The 16,441-nt window shown below is 47.0% G+C and overlaps 1 protein-coding gene across 1 annotated transcript in view; it reads right to left on the reverse strand.

Annotated features, from left to right (window-relative positions):
• PSMB1 (proteasome 20S subunit beta 1) overlaps positions 1–16,441 on the reverse strand; it is a 53,298-nt gene that overhangs the window by 16,999 nt on the left and 19,858 nt on the right. The gene's annotated exons all lie outside the window — the stretch shown is intronic.

The raw sequence follows: 16,441 nt of genomic DNA on the forward strand, positions 1-16,441 counted from the left end.
AAAGTGCTTTTGAAAATAAATCCCCAAGAATCCCCCGTGAAAAGATAGACTAGTCCAAAACCTGTCTCTTCTCTCATATATTTCTACTACCTACTGTAAGTGACAGCAACATAGGAGAAAAGTAATGTATGGCTCATTTTACTCTGGAAAAAAAACGTAGTTCTTATTTGTTTATGTTTGCACATATTTAAAATTTTACAATTTTTCACCATAGTGCCCCTTTAAAGAGAACCCGAGGTGGCCTTGTATTACGTTAGTGGGGCACAGAGGCTGGTTGGTCACACTAACACCAGCCTCTGTTGCCCCATCGTGTGTCTCAAAGACCCACCTGCTCGCCGCTATACTCCCCGCAGTGCTGGCGACACGCAGCGCGTCGCCAGCACAATGTTTACTCTAGCGCTGTCTGTTAGCGCCGCTCCCACGCCTCCTCCAATCAGCGGGAGGGAAGGGACGAGGGCGGGTAGCGGCGATGCGGAGGAGGCGGCGGAGCGGCGCTGACAGACAGCGCTAGAGTAAACATTGTGCTGGCGACACGCTGCGTGTCGCCAGCACTGCGGGGGTATAGCGGCGAGCAGGGGGGTCTTTGAGACACACGATGGGGCAACAGAGGCTGGTGTTAGTGTGACCAACCAGCCTCTGTGCCCCACTTACGTAATACAATGCCACCTCGGGTTCTCTTTAAGAGTCAGTGTTCCCTAGCTGAAGAAAAGCTCTTATTGTTGAGAAAACCAACCACCACCTCGGCAACCTTTTTCCTATGCTGCTGAGAGACCGTCTCTTTGTGGCCTGCAATGCAGCTACAGAAGCTTCTTATTGAATTCTACAATAGCTTTAGTGCTGACCACAAGACCTTAATCTCTTACCAGCAGGGGGATGAGGTGAAAAAGTGCAGAGGTGTTCTGTGGCAACAGGGAAAGACTGGCTTCTATCCCTTCCAAAACTAGCTCATGCAGATAAGGATGGGATAGAGGAGGCAGTGCAGTGTTACTCTACAAAATGCAAACCAGACATCTCAACAGGAAATGTAACTACAAAAGCCATTTTAATATTTATTTTTGCAAAAAGTACATGCATGCAATGCACAGAGATGTGTTCATTGCTAGTTAATGCAAAATCATATATATTAACCTTAAAGAGACACCTTAAAGAGACACTGAAGCGAGAATAATTCTCGCTTCAGAGCTCATAGTTAGCAGGGGCATGTGTGTCCCTGCTAAAACGCCGCTATCCCGCGGCTAAACGGGGGTCCCTTCACCCCCCCCTGCAAAATCAACGACCAAATTGGTTGTAAATTTTGCTCTTCCTGGATGCAGGGCTAACGGCTGCAGCCCTGCCTCTCAGACGCGCACCGCCGCCTCTCCCCCGCTCCTCTCAGTGAAGGAAGACTGTCTGATAGACGCGCGGGAGGCAGGGCTGCGGCGGTTAGCCCTGCCCCAATGCGGAAGAGATTCCGCGATGTACGGAGGGGATTTGGGGGTGAAGGGAGCCCCGTTAAGCCGCGGGATAGCGGCGTTTTAGCAGGGGCACACATGCCCCTGCTAACTATGAGGTCTGAAGCGAGATTTATTCTTGCTTCAGACTCTCTTTAAAGAGAAACCATAACCAAGAGCTGAACTTCATCCCAATCAGTAGCTGATACCCCCTTTCCCATAAGAAATCTTTTCCTTTTCACAAATGGATCATCAGGGGCCCTGTATGGCTGATATTGTGGTGAAACCCCGCTCACAGTGTGATGTCAGGACCAGGGAAGTTTCTAGGCTAAAATGTACCCAGTGCAAGAGTATAAAAATTGACACCCCCCCCCCCCCGTGCCGGAGCCAGGTATAGGTGCCTGCAATATAGGTTAGCTAGGTCTAGTTGCACTCAGTATAGGTAGTGGGCTATAGGTCCCCATAGTATAGGTAGCCAGGCATAGGTGCCCCAGTATAATTGCCCCCAGTATAGATAAGCCAGGTAGGTGCCTCCAGTATAGGTATCCAGTATAGTTCAGGGGCGGACTGGCCAGGGGGGAAAGGGGGGAAATCTCCCCCCAGGCCGCCTTTCATTCAGTGATTTAGGGCAGGTCTGGTGTCTGGTGTATTTGGGTTTGTGGTAAGGCAATGTGAAACTTGAGGCTAGCTAGCTGATAAAAGTACAATCAGAGGACAGGCAAGCTGGTAAATATACACAGCATGATGCAGAGCTTGCCTGGAGGGTCCGTGGGCAAACATCTGTCCGGTCTCTCCCTATTGTTATTATGACTGCATGTGTGGATAAGGTGTTACACAAGTTAAAGTTTTTGACAGTCCCTAGACTCCAGGAGGGCTACTTTCTGACTTGTGTGAGAGACTGGCAGGGACAGGAGTCCTATTACAGGCAAGTAGCCCCTGTGTGATGTGCAATACAGATACACTCTCTGCTCCATCTCATGCTACTCTCAATTTCTCTCCACTCCTCCTCTCTCTGGGCTAGTGCACGCCAAAATCGCAATAGCAATCGCTAGCAATTTGTGAGTGTGATTTTGTGAAGCGATTTTCAGAGCGATTATTATTTTTTTTTTTTAATGAATTGCTCCAAAAAAATGCTACAAGCAGTGTGTAGCATTTTTTGGAGCAATTCATTAAAATACTCCTATTAGATCTACCGGTAATGGAGTTTCTAAGCGTCTTCCGGGACAACAGGAGAGATCCGGTCCCTCCTCCGGATCTGGGGAAAGCATTAAAAGCCCCCGCCCACCCTCATTCCTCAGTGCATATACAAGTAGAACCTACTAGAAACCACTGGAAATGAAGATAGCAGAAACAAATAGGCACCCAACAGTGACTCATCTACCTAACACAGAAAAATAGAAAGGTTTCCCCAGCTAGGGCCGGGTTATAGGTTAGCTTAGAAACTCCATTACCGGTAGGTCTAATAGGAATATTTCTCTAACCGTCATCCGGGACAACAGGAGAGATAGGCAAGAAGTCTTTTTAGAAGAAAAAGGCTCACCTAGGGAGGGACAACTGCTTGGAGCACCTTTCTGCCAAACGACTGATCCTGCTGAGATAATACATCCACTCTGTAATGTTTGATAAACGTGGATGCTGTCGACCAGGTTGCCGCTGGACAGATCTGCTGTATAGTTGCCCCTGCTCTCTCAGCCCAAGATGTGGACAAGGAACGTGTGGAATGGGCCTTAATGTTGGTAGGTACTGGACACTTACTAGTCTGATAGGCTAAGATTATAGTTTGCCTAATCCATCTAGCAATGGTTTGTTTGATGCTTGTTGTCCCCTATTTTTACCTGTGTATAGTATAAACCGATTGCTCGACTTCCTAAACTCTCTAGTCCTAGCCAGATATGACAGAAGAGTGCGTCTCGCATCTAAACAATGAAACTCCTTCTCTTTGTCGTTTGAAGTTTTTTCACAAAAGGAGGGCAAAATAATCTCCTGGGAGCGATGAAACTCCGAAGAAACCTTCGGAATATAAGCTGGGTCTAATCTTAAATAAATACTATCCGGACATATGACCAAAAAAGGGTCTTTAATCGATAATGCTCGAAGGTCTCCCAACCTCCTGGCTGATGTGATAGCTATCAGAAACGCTAATTTGAAGGAAAGGAGCTTAATGTCAATCTCATCAATAGGTTCAAAAGGGGGCCTCACGAGATAATAGAGAACCAAGGATAAATCCCATTGGGGAAAAATCTTTTGTCTAACTGGGGTCGATGTTTGAATAGCCTTGAAAAAGTTACTTACTAGTTCTTCCTGAGCTAGGTGCCTATCTAATAGGATAGACAGTGCAGAGCATTGTACCTTAACCACTTAACGACCGCCTAACGCCGATAGGCGTCGGCGGGTCGTTAGTGGTATAGCATGGAAACGGCCGCTCGATCGAGCGGCCTTTCCATGCCAGTTCACGGAGACTGTCTCCGTGAACAGTGTGCGAGCCGCCTATCGCGGCTCACACGCATAATGTAAATATCCGGGGAAGAAATCCCCGCTGTTTACATCACACGGCGCTGCTGCACAGCAGCGCCGCGACGTAGATCGGCGATCCCCGGCCTCTGATTGGCCGGGGATCGCCGGCATCTGATAGGCAGAAGCCTATCCTATCAGGCGCAGGACGGAACTCCGTCCTGCGCCACTCACAGGGTAAAGGAGAGGGAGGGAAAGCCGGGGAGGGCGGAAAGCGCTCCGGAGGGGGGCTTTGAGGAGCCCCCGCCCCCCCCCCCGGAAAGTGCAGGTAGCCGGCGGCGATCAGACCCCCCCAGCAGGACATCCCCCTAGTGGGGAAAAAAAGGGGGGGGGGGGGGGGGAAGTCTGATCGCCCTGGCTATTTCCTGATCGGTGCTGCGGGCTGGAGAGTTCACGCAGCACCGATCAGAAGAAAATACCCTGGTCCTTAAGTGGTTAAAGGTAGCCATACACTGGTCGATTTGCCATTAGATCGACCAACTGACAGATCCCTATCTGATTGAATCTGATCAGAGAGGGATCGTATGGCTGCCTTTACTGCAAACAGATTGTGAATCGGTTTCAGGCTGAAACCGATCACAATCTGTTGAGCTGCTCCTGCCGCCTGTCCCCCCCCCCCCGTATACATTACCTGAAGCTGGCCCCGGGTCCTCTTCTCCGCGCTGCACCGCATCCCAGCGTACACTGTGTCACTCCGTGACCAGGAAGTTCAAATAGAGCGCCCTCTATATGAACTTCCTGGTCACTGGAGTGACACAGGAAGTTCATGTACGCTGGGATGGAAGCAGGAACAGAGCGGTGCAGCGCGAAGAAGATGTCCGGGAGCCAGCGTCAGGTAATGTATACTTGATCGGATCGGCCGCCGCTAACGACGCGCTCCCTACCCGCGGGTGATCGACGGTAATTTCCCGCACGGCGCGATCGATGGACCGATCCGATTTCGGGAGGAAATCGGATCGGCGGGTGCGTTTAGCGCAAACGATTGGAGGCAGATTCAATCCCAGTGATCGAATCTGCTGTCGAAACGGTGCAAATGAGGATTTCAATGACCTTCTCTGAAATACCCTTCTTTCTTAGAATCACCCTTTCAGGATCCAAGCTGCCAGTTTGAATAATTGGGGCTTGGGATGACTCAGAGGCCCCTGCCTCAACAGGTCGTGTCGAATCGGGAGAGGAAACGGAGCTCTCTCCGATAATAGCCCCCATGTGGCCAAAAAGACCTTGCAACCCTGTGGAGGTTAAGATCAATCTCACCCTTTCTTTTTGCAACTTTATCAGAACCTGAGGTATTAGAGCTAACGGAGGAAAGGCATAACATAGGTTGTACTGCCATGGCAGACTGAGTGCGTCCAATCCCAGAGATCCTGGGCTCCTGTGAAGGGAGAAAAACCTATCCGCCTTTGCATTCTCTGGGGCTGCAAAGAGATCTATCTCTGGCGTGTCGAAGATTTCTAAAACCGCACGATAAACCTCCGGATGGAGACTCCATTCCGACTGACTTACTTGCCGACGACTCAAAAAATCCGCTTCCTGATTTAACACTCCTTTTATATGAATTGCAGATAAAGATAGAATCTTGTGTTCTACCCAACTGAAGATCTCTGAGGATAGGGACATAAGGTCTCTGGACCTTGTCCCCCCCCCTGTTTTGCCAGATAAGCCACTGTCGTAACATTGTCGGAAAAAATTAAAACATGTTTTCCCTCTATCATTTGTTGAAATGCTAGAAGTGCCTCCCAAACCGCCCTCAGTTCTCTGAAATTGGACGATTTCTTTCTTATGATCTGGGACCAGGAACCCTGTGCATGTTGCCCCAGAGCTGTTGCCCCCCAGCCCCATGAACTCGCATTTGTGAACATTTTTATCAGGTTCGATTCAGGGCTGTGGAGTCGGAGTCGTGGAGTCGGGCAATTTTGGGTGCCTGGAGTCGGAGTCGGGAAAAAATGCACCGACTCCGACTCCTAATGAATTTGTAACTGTAATTAAAATAGAAAATATGATAAAATGTTCTATTTCTCAGATAATAGTCATTAAAAATAATGTATATATACAGTAATAGCTGTGCTTAGTCCACAAAAATGAAATAAACCAATCAAAATTAGTTACTTGTGCTGCTTCAATAAAGCAGTCCCCGTATTTTTAAGGTCAGATATACATATCTGATTGTGACTGTATATATAATGTGTACACAGGAATCTCTTATATATACTAAATAACATTATGCTGTAAGTATAAAGCCTGATGTGTAGCTGTGTCACTAATAGAGATGGTCAACGAGATGGAAATAATTCTGCATTGATGCAGATTTATGAAAATGTATGCACTCCCTTTGCTGATGAAATCAAATAATTTCATATGTTATTAAAATTTGGTTTGGTGACTACAAATTAAAGGGTAACTGAGACGGATGAAAAGTAAAGTTTTGTATACATACCTGGGGCTTCCTCCAGCCCCCTTCAGGCTAATCAGTCCCTCGCTGTCCTCCACCACCCGGATCTTCTGCTATGAGTCCTGGTAATTCAGCCAGTCAGCGCTGTCCGGCCGCATGCTGCTCCCACAGCCAGGAACATTCTGCACCTGCGCAATAGTGCTGCACAGGTGTAGTATGCTCCTGGCGGCGGAGTGTGTGCATGCGCATTACGCCTGACTGGCTCAAGTACCTGGACTCATAGCAAAAGATCCAGGTGGTGGAGCAGGACAACGAGGGACTGATTATCCTGAAGGCGGCTGGAGGAAGCCCCAGGTATGTATAAAACTTTAATTTCATCTGTCTCAGGTTTACTTTGTTACACAGTAGCACTATACTCTACATATGCACTCCGCACAGAGCTGCAGGGAATCCACTGAGAATGCTGTGCACATTGAACACAGAGGTGTTGTCTGTTTACAATCTCCTCATTCCCCTGCAGAGTACCTGCACATCATTCTTACATGTACCCACACTTACATTGCCTAGGGCCTGATAGATGTTCTTTGTTCCGGTTTGTACCTTTTACAAGTACTCTTACCAAGGACTAGTTTTAGTCTAAAGGGAATAAATATAGTAGTCTACATAGCCTTCTCACTTCAGTTGTCTTGTAAAATTCCTAAGCGTTGGCAGTTAAGAGACGAATTTCATGTTACATACTTTTAATCAACAAAATTGTAATATGCAAATTAGAGGAGTCGGAGTCGTGGAGTCGGTGGAATCCTAAACTGAGGAGTCGGAGTCGGTGGATTTTTGGACCGACTCCACAGCCCTGGTTCGATTGTCTCCACCATCTCCCTGTCTGTAAAATTTTCCTGCTCTAGCCACCACTTTAGACTGACTTTCACTGGGTCTGGAATGGCAATTCGAAGATCCAGCGAATCCTGGGATTTGTCCCAATTTGTCAGCAGAATATTTTGTAACAGTCTGCCGTGAGACTGAGCCCATATAACGGCTGGAATTGCAGCTGTGAACAGACCCAGAAGTCTCATAATTTGTCGAAGTGAGCACTCCTCCAACCCCAACATTTTCTCCACTTCTTTCTGGATTTTCAGAACTTTCTTCTGAGGTAGAAACATTTTCTGTAACCTGGAGTCTATTTTGTATCCTAAAAAGGTAATTCTCTGAGCAGGGATTAAAGCTGACTTGGCATAATTTATGATCCAACCTACCCGAGTCAGGGTTGTCATAACGATCGCCCTTGTGTGCCAGAATTAAGTCCTCTGTTTGTGCAAACACTAGGAGATCGTCCAAATAAGGGACATTTGAAATACCCTGCAATCTTAGCTCCTTCATCACCTCGGCCAGCACCTTTGTGAAAATCCGAGGAGCTGATGCAATGCCGAAAGGCATTGCCTGAAACTGAAAATGGCGAATCCGGAATTGGTCTCGGATCACAAACCTTAAATATTTCTGATGACCTGGAGAGAAAAAAAATCGGTATGTGCAGGTACGCGTCCTGAATCTATCGAGATAAAAAAAAAACTCTTTGCCCTGAAGGAGAGCCCTCACTGAATAAATACTCTCCATCCTGAATTTTTCGTAAACTAAAAATGGATTGAGGGATTTTAGATTCAAAATGAAACGAAAATCTCCGTTTGCTTTCTTCACTAGAAAAACGTGTGAATAATAACCCTGGAATTCCTCTACCTGAGGAACCTGAACTATTACTCTTTTGTCCAAAAATCTCTGAATTTCTGATTTCAGACCCAAACCTTTCTCTGGGTCTCTTGGAATCTGGTTCACAAAACTCCTGTGGGAGGGAGGAACAGAAAATTGAAGACGGTAACCCCGTTGTATAATTTGAAAAACAAAAAGGATCGGGTTTTAATTTTTCCCATTCTGTCAGAAAAAACCTTAATCTGCCCCCACTGGTAGAACGTCATTTGTTCTGTTTTGTAGGGTTGAAATTACCGAGCGTAAAGCCTCCTTTCCCTTTGCCGTTCGGAAAGGACCACTTCCTCTGCACAGTCCGATTTTTATTAGGCCATGAACCCTGATCACTAGCCGTCTTCTTGGCTACAAAGGGTCTTTTACCCTTTAAGACCTTTTTATTAGGAAACTGTTTCCCCTTCTCCGCAGAACGAGATAAAACATTATCTAATTCTGTTCCAAAGAGAAGATTACCTTCAAAAGGAATAAAGCATAATCTGTTCTTAGAAGTTAAGTCCCCCTCCCAGGTTTTCAGCCATATCGCCCTTCTGGCAGAATAAATAAGCGCAGTAGTGCGCGCTGTGATACGAACCATCTCAGTAATTGCGTCCCCCAAAAAGGCAACCGCTCTGAGAACCACTGGCAAAGAGGCCACATAATCTTTAGGAGGAGCCCCTTTTTCAATCTGAGAAATCAAATTATCCATCCAAATTCTCAGATTGCGAGATATACATGTGGCTGAAATCCCAGGAAGGAAACCAAACGCTGCCGACTCCCAAGCCTTTTTAAGGAGACCCTCAACTCCGCATCCTCAAATGACAAATCTGAATCCTTTGAATATTTAGCTAATGCAGCACCCAATTTGGGACATTTGATCCATTTATCAATGTCTGATTGAGAGAAAGGGTATTTCCTCTTAGATGATTTAGGAATAAACAACCTTTTTTCAGGATTTTGCCATTGCGAAGAAATGATTTCCTGTAATGACTTATGGATAGGAAAAACCCTCCCCGAGCTGCTAGCTAACCCTGAATAAACCAGATCCTGCGGAGATAATTCCGCAACTGTCTCTAATTTGTTCAGTAGCATAAACTGCTTTAAAAGGGAACCTAAACTGAGAAGGATGTGGATTTTGCCTTTTAAAATTATACCGGTTGCCTGACTCTACTGCTGATTCTGTGTCTCTAATACTTTCAGCCACAGCCCCTCAACAAGCATGCAGATCAGGTGCTCTGACTGAAGTCAGACTGGATTAGTGCGTGCTTGTTTCAGGGCTGTGATTCAGCCACTACTGCAGCCAAAGAGATCAGCAGGACTGCCAGGCAACTGGTATTGTTTAAAAGGAAAAATCCACATCCCTCTCAGTTTAGGTTCCCTTTAAGTAACTCAGAAGATTCATCAGATGAAAATAAAAATCTCGGAGTTCTAAGTAAATGTTCCATCTCTGAATCATCAGACTGCGGATGTTCACCTTCCTCTAAAGATATAATTTCTGACATCCCTTCCCCTTCCTCCTCCCCCTCCTCAATTTCTTCCTTCTCCTCAGCCCCTAAAATGTCCTCCTCCTCAGCCCCTAAAATGTCTGAGATGGAAGACTGCTGAGAAAAACCCCCCGAAGGGCCCGGGAGTGAAGCCGAGGAAGGACCAGGTAAAGGTTCAGTGGCTAGAGGAACAAAAGATTCTTTAAATTTATCTAATGTCTCCTGCATCCTAATATTTACAGATTCCACCACCCCCTTTAAAATATTGGATGTTTCTGAAGCTACTAAAGCATCTATTCATGATTGACAAGCATTCTTAGGAGCCTCAAGTGGAATCTTAGTGCTACAAAATCCACATCTTTTATATTTCTTTTCAGGGGCTGTAGCAGGATTTTTGGGCTCAGTCTTTGCCTATAACATGAACACATAAAAGGCAGTGTTAGAGCCTCTGATCAAAATAAAGACCGCATAAAACTTCCTCCAAAACGGAGGACTGACCCCACCAGAAGCCGCCTGGGGCTGGGTCTGTCCAGAAGGCTTTGCAGCCGCTTGGCCTTCCATGCTGGTCTGTGTGCGCGGAGAACGCTAGGAACCACTTCCTCCTTCCTGGTCCTCCGCTTTATCCTCCCCTTTCCGCCGCGTTACGGATGACGTCAGCGCACCACGTCCCTCCTCCTTGCGCCTGACGTCAGAGACCCGGAAACTACTGCAGCGGCGATAGACGCTGCGGCTATTCCTCCGTGAGCCAGCGTCTAGTAGGTAGGAGGCAGAAGAAAGCGCTGTTATCTCACCCTGAAGCGCGTTTCTCCCCCAAAGAAAGACAGGCCCCACAGGAATACCCTCCGGAAAACACACAAGGCCTGTCCTCCGGAATATCACCTCACCCTCCGGCAAGGTAAAAAACAAACGGGAGCTGCTTTCTTGAAGGCGTTTCCTGGAAAGAAACACAGATGAACTGAGGAATGAGGGTGGGCGGGGGCTTTTAATGCTTTCTTGATTGATAGTTTCCCCAGATCCGGAGGAGGGACCGGATCTCTCCTGCTGTCCCGAATGACGGTTAGAGAAAAATAGCTCTGAAAATCGCTTCACAAAAATCACACACAAATTGCTAGTGATTGCTATTGCGATTTTGGCGTGCACTAGCCCAGAGAGGAGTGGAGAGTAATTGAGAATAGCCTGAGATGGAGCAGAGAGCTTATCTGTATTGCACATCACAAAGAGGCTACTTGCCTGTAATAGGACTCCTGTCCCTGCCAGTCTCTCACACAAGTCAGAAAGTAGCCCTCCTGGAGTCTAGGGACTGTCAAAAACTTCAACTTTTATAACACCTTATCCACACATGCAGTCATAATAACAATGGGGAGAGACCAGACAGATGTTTGCCCACGGACCCTCCAGGCAAGCTCTGCATCATGCTGTGTATATTTACCAGCTTGCCTGTCCTCTGATTGTACTTTTATCAGCTAGCTAGCCTCAAGTTTCACATTGCCTTACCACAAACCCAAATACACCAGACACCAGACCTGCCCTAAATCACTGAATGAAAGGTGGCCTGGGGGGAGATTGCCCCCCTTCCCCCCTGGCCAGTCACTGTAGCTGTATACAGTGCTTCCCTGAGCTAATTACTCTGCAGTCCCCTGGGGAGAGGGAGGGAGAGTTTGCAGCGCCCTTTCGCTGTCTGCGCTCAGGGCTGCACGCCCCCTAGAAACGGCCCTGGTCACGACCATGGTTCTGACACCACACTGTGGGAGCCTTGTTGCATTGTGGGAAATATCAGCAGTTTCCAACTGTCAAGAAAGCAAGCAGCTTCTCCTTCCACTGACATCACCTGCCAGCAGTAAAGATGTTGCCATGTGATAAATGTCAGAATGTAAATCAGGGAGAGGAAAGATTTTACAATGGGCAAAACACTGACAATCATTTACACATAATATTTGTAAAAATGAAGCACTTTTTATTACATTATTTTCACTGGAGTTCCTCTAACCCCATAAGCTGAGGGGTATATTATTTTCTTACCTCAACATTTATATTTCATTGAACCTTAAACCTAAATCCAGGATATGTTTTTGGTTCCTAGACTGCAAACTAATGAAGGGACCCTTCACCCACCACCCCTAGCCTATTGCTTTCAAAGGTCTTTAGGAGGAGTACCCTGAGGAGATGACCAAGTGAAAAATTCAATTTTCTTTTTCTCAACCTAAGTTTACTTGTTCCATTTTTACTGTCACCTTTTGTCAGCGATTTTATTTTGTATGTGCACTGTAGCACCACATTTTGTGCCTCCTGCAGCCTAAAGGTGCCCATACATGGTACAATAAAAACGTTCAATTTTCATGTTTATTAGACCAAAACGATCAAACCGAATGAAAGTTTAAAATAATCTTTTTTTAATCAAGAAAAAAAGAATTGATTATCCCGATTTTTCAATAACAACCCGATCTGACATGTTGGAAAAATCTTTATATTCGATCTAACTAAATAATCGAACAAAATTATCTAATTGAAAAAAATAAAAAAAAATTGTACCATGTATGGGCACCATTATGCAGAGTGGTGCAGGGAGTGCTTTAGTTACCTGATCTGGACAGAGGATCGGCTCTACTATTAGCCCAGTATACCTTGCTGCAGCAGCCCTGCCCCAAATTGTTGTACACAAGAAAACTAATTCATGGCTGCTAATGGGTTAAATTCCAAACTGTAATAGTCATTCACTTGGTTCATCTTATCTCTTCCTTCTGTGCACGGGACCGCTCCTCCCAATCTTACAAACATTTGCACAATTTTAGGCAATTTCTACATGGTCTCGGAGTCATTCGCATTACAGATGCGAATGGCTTTTTATGATTGGCTGCTTTTTGAAGAGAGGCTTGAGTATGAGCAGAACGTTTTGCAGGACGTGCTGCAAGTCCTGCCCACAAAAGATATCAAAGCCACTCACAGGAAGCGAGTGGCTGCCTCTATTCAGTAATGGCTACAATTTTTTTAAGGCGCCCTGGATACTGTACCAGCAATATGTCCAGCCTGGCTATGGTGCTTTAAAGAGAACCCGAGGCGGGGTTCTTCCATCGCAATCCATATACAGAGGCTGGGTCTGTCTATAGAGCCCAGCCTCTGTTGCTAGTTAGTTCCCTCCAAAGCCCCCCCTGCGCGCTGTCAGACCCCATAAAAAACACAGCCGCGCTACGCAGCTGTGTTTACCTCACTACTGTCAGTCTCGGCTGCTCCCCCGCCTGCTGAATCGCTCCGGTCCCCGCCCGCGTCCCTTCCCTCCAATCAGCGGCGAGGGAAGGGACGTGGGCCGGGGACCGGAGCGATTCAGGAGGTGGGGGAGCGGCAAGACTGACAGTAGTGAGCTAAACACAGCTGGCTGTGACATCGCGGCTGTGTTTTATGGGGTCTGACAGCGCGCAGGGGGGGCTTTGGAGGGAACTAACTAGCAACAGAGGCTGGGCTCTATAGACAGACCCAGCCTCTGTATATGGATTGCGATGGAAGAACCCCACCTCGAGTTCTCTTTAAAGCTACATATACTTAACCTTGTAATCCACCAAATGTGCAAGTGCTTGTGCGGTACCTTCAGTGGGAGGACAGAGTTGCTCCTTTGCAGCAGAAAATGTACCAGGGCATGCTGGGCCATTTCTAGGACAATTTGTGATATAGTAAACCACTTTTCCTGGTGCCTTGGAGTACTATAATGAGATTATATAGTATATCCCACTGCAAAACTTACTTAGCAGTGGTCACAAACTTGACCTCATCATTACTGAGCTTATTTATCTGAAGCTTGCCTTTTCCACTTGGCTAACAACCTTGTGAAATTCACTCTACTTTTTTTTTTGTTTCCACTACAGCTCTTAAAGGACTTCCTATGCAAAATAATAACAGACTCTGTAACAAAATGTTCAGCCTTATTTCTTGTATCCTATAATTCCTATACCTGTTCTAATATGCTCTGGATTAAATGCAGCCCTGTTCTAGTTGTACTGTCTCTGTAATATATCTAATCTTTTCTTTGTCAAGCCTTGTCGAGTCAGGGAGGAATGTACTGCCTTTGCTGTGATAAGGAGAAGTTATGCATACCCTCTCCACGCCCCCTGCAGGCTCTGTGTGTGTGCTGTGTGTATGAGTCACATGCAAGGTCTCTTCTCACAGCCAGCCTATCTGTGTCCTTGTGAACAGCTATGAGTGCAGAAAGATCAGTTCAAAGCCCAGACAAGCAGCTAAGGCAACAAGTGGGAGAAACATTCCAGCAGTCAAGTCACGTCTGAGATGAGCCACTGCAAACAGGCACCTGCTCTGATGATGCATTTCCTGTTTGGCGGCCATCTTCATTGATTATCACCAGGAAAGCAGCCGGGAGCGGCAAATATGTCACAGAGGGGGCAAGGAAAAGACAAAAAACAGGCTGGTACTTTTATGCAAGATTTTCACAGTACAGATTCTCTTTAAACTATCTTTTACTCGCCTAGGGCTTCTTCCAGCCCTTCGCAGCCACCTCAGTCCCTCACCACAATCCCAGTCTCCTCCCGTGTCCCCACTGGCCGGCCACAATAATCGCGGCCCCCTAGCGGGGGTTGGCTCTTCTGTGCCTGCTGACACATCAACGCCATCTGGCACGTACTGCGCCTGCACAGTAATTGTGTGCAGGTGCAGTACGCCCCAGAGGACTTGGACACGGTACCTGCGCAGGCGCAAAAGAGCCGACCCCCCCGGCTGGTCACCATCAAGCCGGCTGCCCAGCTCCTGGAAGAATCTCCAGGTGAGTTAAAAAAATAAATAAATAAATAAATAGATAGATTAGCCATTTCGCATAGAAAGTCCTTTAACCTTAGCGGTATGGACGAGCTTAGCTCGTCCAATACCGCCGGAAGGCGCCGCTCAGGCCCCGCTGGGCCGATTTTCACAATTTTTTTTTCATACACGCAGCAAACACTTTGCTTGCTGCGTGTTGATTCCTATTGCCGCCGCTTGCCGTCGATATCCGCCACGTAACCACCGCCCCCCCGCCGAGACCCCTGCGCAGCCTGGCCAATCAGTGCCAGGCAGCGCTGCGGGGTGGATCGGGAACGCCGGATGACGTCATCATGATCGTCGCCATGGCGACGGGGGAAGCCCTAAAGCGAATCCCGTTCAGAACGGGTTTTCCTTATGGGCGAGTGCGCCGGCGGCGATCGAAGGGGTGGGAGGGATAGCGCAGGGAGGAGGGCATCATGTAGCTAGTGCTAGGCTAGCTACATGATAGGGAATTTTTTTTTTTTTAAACACTGCTGCTGCGCATGCACCCTGGCGCTCTTAATAGAATGCCAGGGTGGTTAAGCTACATAAACATACTGTACCAAGTTTGGCCATAGCAGCTGAGCGGTTCAGTCTCGGTTAAAAATCCAGCATGTGTACATGCGTCCTGCAAGCTTGTTTAAAGGGCAACTGTAGAGAGAGAGGAATATGGAGGCTGCCATATTTATTTCCTTTTAAGCAATACCAGTTGTCTGGATAGCCTGCTGAACCTCTGCCTCTAATACTTAGCCATAGATCCTGAACAAGCATATGTAGATCAGGAGTTTCTGACATTGTCAGATCTGACACGATTAGCTGCATGCTTGCTTCTGTTGTGATTCAGACACTGCTCCAGCCAAATAGATCAGCAGGGCTGTGAGGCAACTGGTATTGTTTAACAGGAAATAAATATGGCACCCCCATATTATTCTCACTTCAGTTGTCCTTTAAAGATCTGGCATGCGGGCTCTCTAAAATGACAGTGACCCTCAAAGCACAGTTTCCCTCCTGAAAGCCTCTCAATTGTGTCATCCCTCATCCACTCCCCATAGCAACAGTATGCATCACTTTGCTATAGTTGAGCGATTTTTCTGCACAGCATTCAATCCCCGCAGGATCAAACCTAAACATCACAGAGGAGAGTGCTCACTGACACGGAGGGCCCTTTCACACTGGGGTAGTGTGATGCGGTAAATTTACCGCACCCAACTGCAGCCTAATGTTAATCTATGGGGTTGTTCATACTACCAATGTTGCACTACGCTGCGCCGGAAGTGCCCCAACGCGCGGGCATACCTATGTTACCATGCGGCTCCTGCGGAGATCTGCATCGGACCAAAAGTCATGCAAGTCTATGGTAACGCGTGCGTATTTAAAAAAACCTGCTGCAGTTTTTCACGTTGCGCACAAGTGTATTTTAGCAATACGCTTCTGAGAACACCATCAATTGCCCAACAGGAAGTGAGCGCCACTACTGTTTGGCCAGATCCCAGAAGGGCATTGCGGGGTACTAACCCAATAATCCCCGAAGGCCTACTAACCCAATAACCCCCAAAGGCCTGTTTTTGCCACACTGCAACACTGCCGCCAACCTGCAGTGTGAAGCCGGCCTGAGTTAACTGCCTCTCATACTACAATGCAGCTACCTCACCTATTTGCTCACTGTGTAACTTTACCAGCCACCATCTTCTCCTCTCGGGTAGAATAATTTTTTGCCAGATTACTGCCTGCCTTAAACTTTGCCCTTTGTTTGATGCCTGCTTTGTATCTGGCCAGTTTGCCAACTACTGCCTCCCAAGGTATATAGCTTCTTTGAGTTATTTTACCGTGGCTTTACCCATTTCACTGGTAATGGAGTAAGGCAACCTTGTGGATCATGGCCTGGTGACTCCAAGCATCAAATTATGGAAAATAACTTCTGTTTTAAGAAGGCAAACTTCTGTTTTGCATAGCATTTTAGTAAGGAGGCTTTTTTGTCTCTTTCAGCCCCTTACACACAACCAGGAATTCTGGCTCACTATGAGCTTGCTGGGCAATCTGTATCTTTAGGAGTGGTGACCCATCATCCTTTCAAACATGCGCTGCTGAAGACCCTTGCATCCTGCACTGAATGCAAGCATCAG

The sequence above is a fragment of the Hyperolius riggenbachi genome, chromosome 4 (assembly GCF_040937935.1).
Source record: "Hyperolius riggenbachi isolate aHypRig1 chromosome 4, aHypRig1.pri, whole genome shotgun sequence".
Lineage (NCBI taxonomy): Eukaryota > Metazoa > Chordata > Amphibia > Anura > Hyperoliidae > Hyperolius > Hyperolius riggenbachi.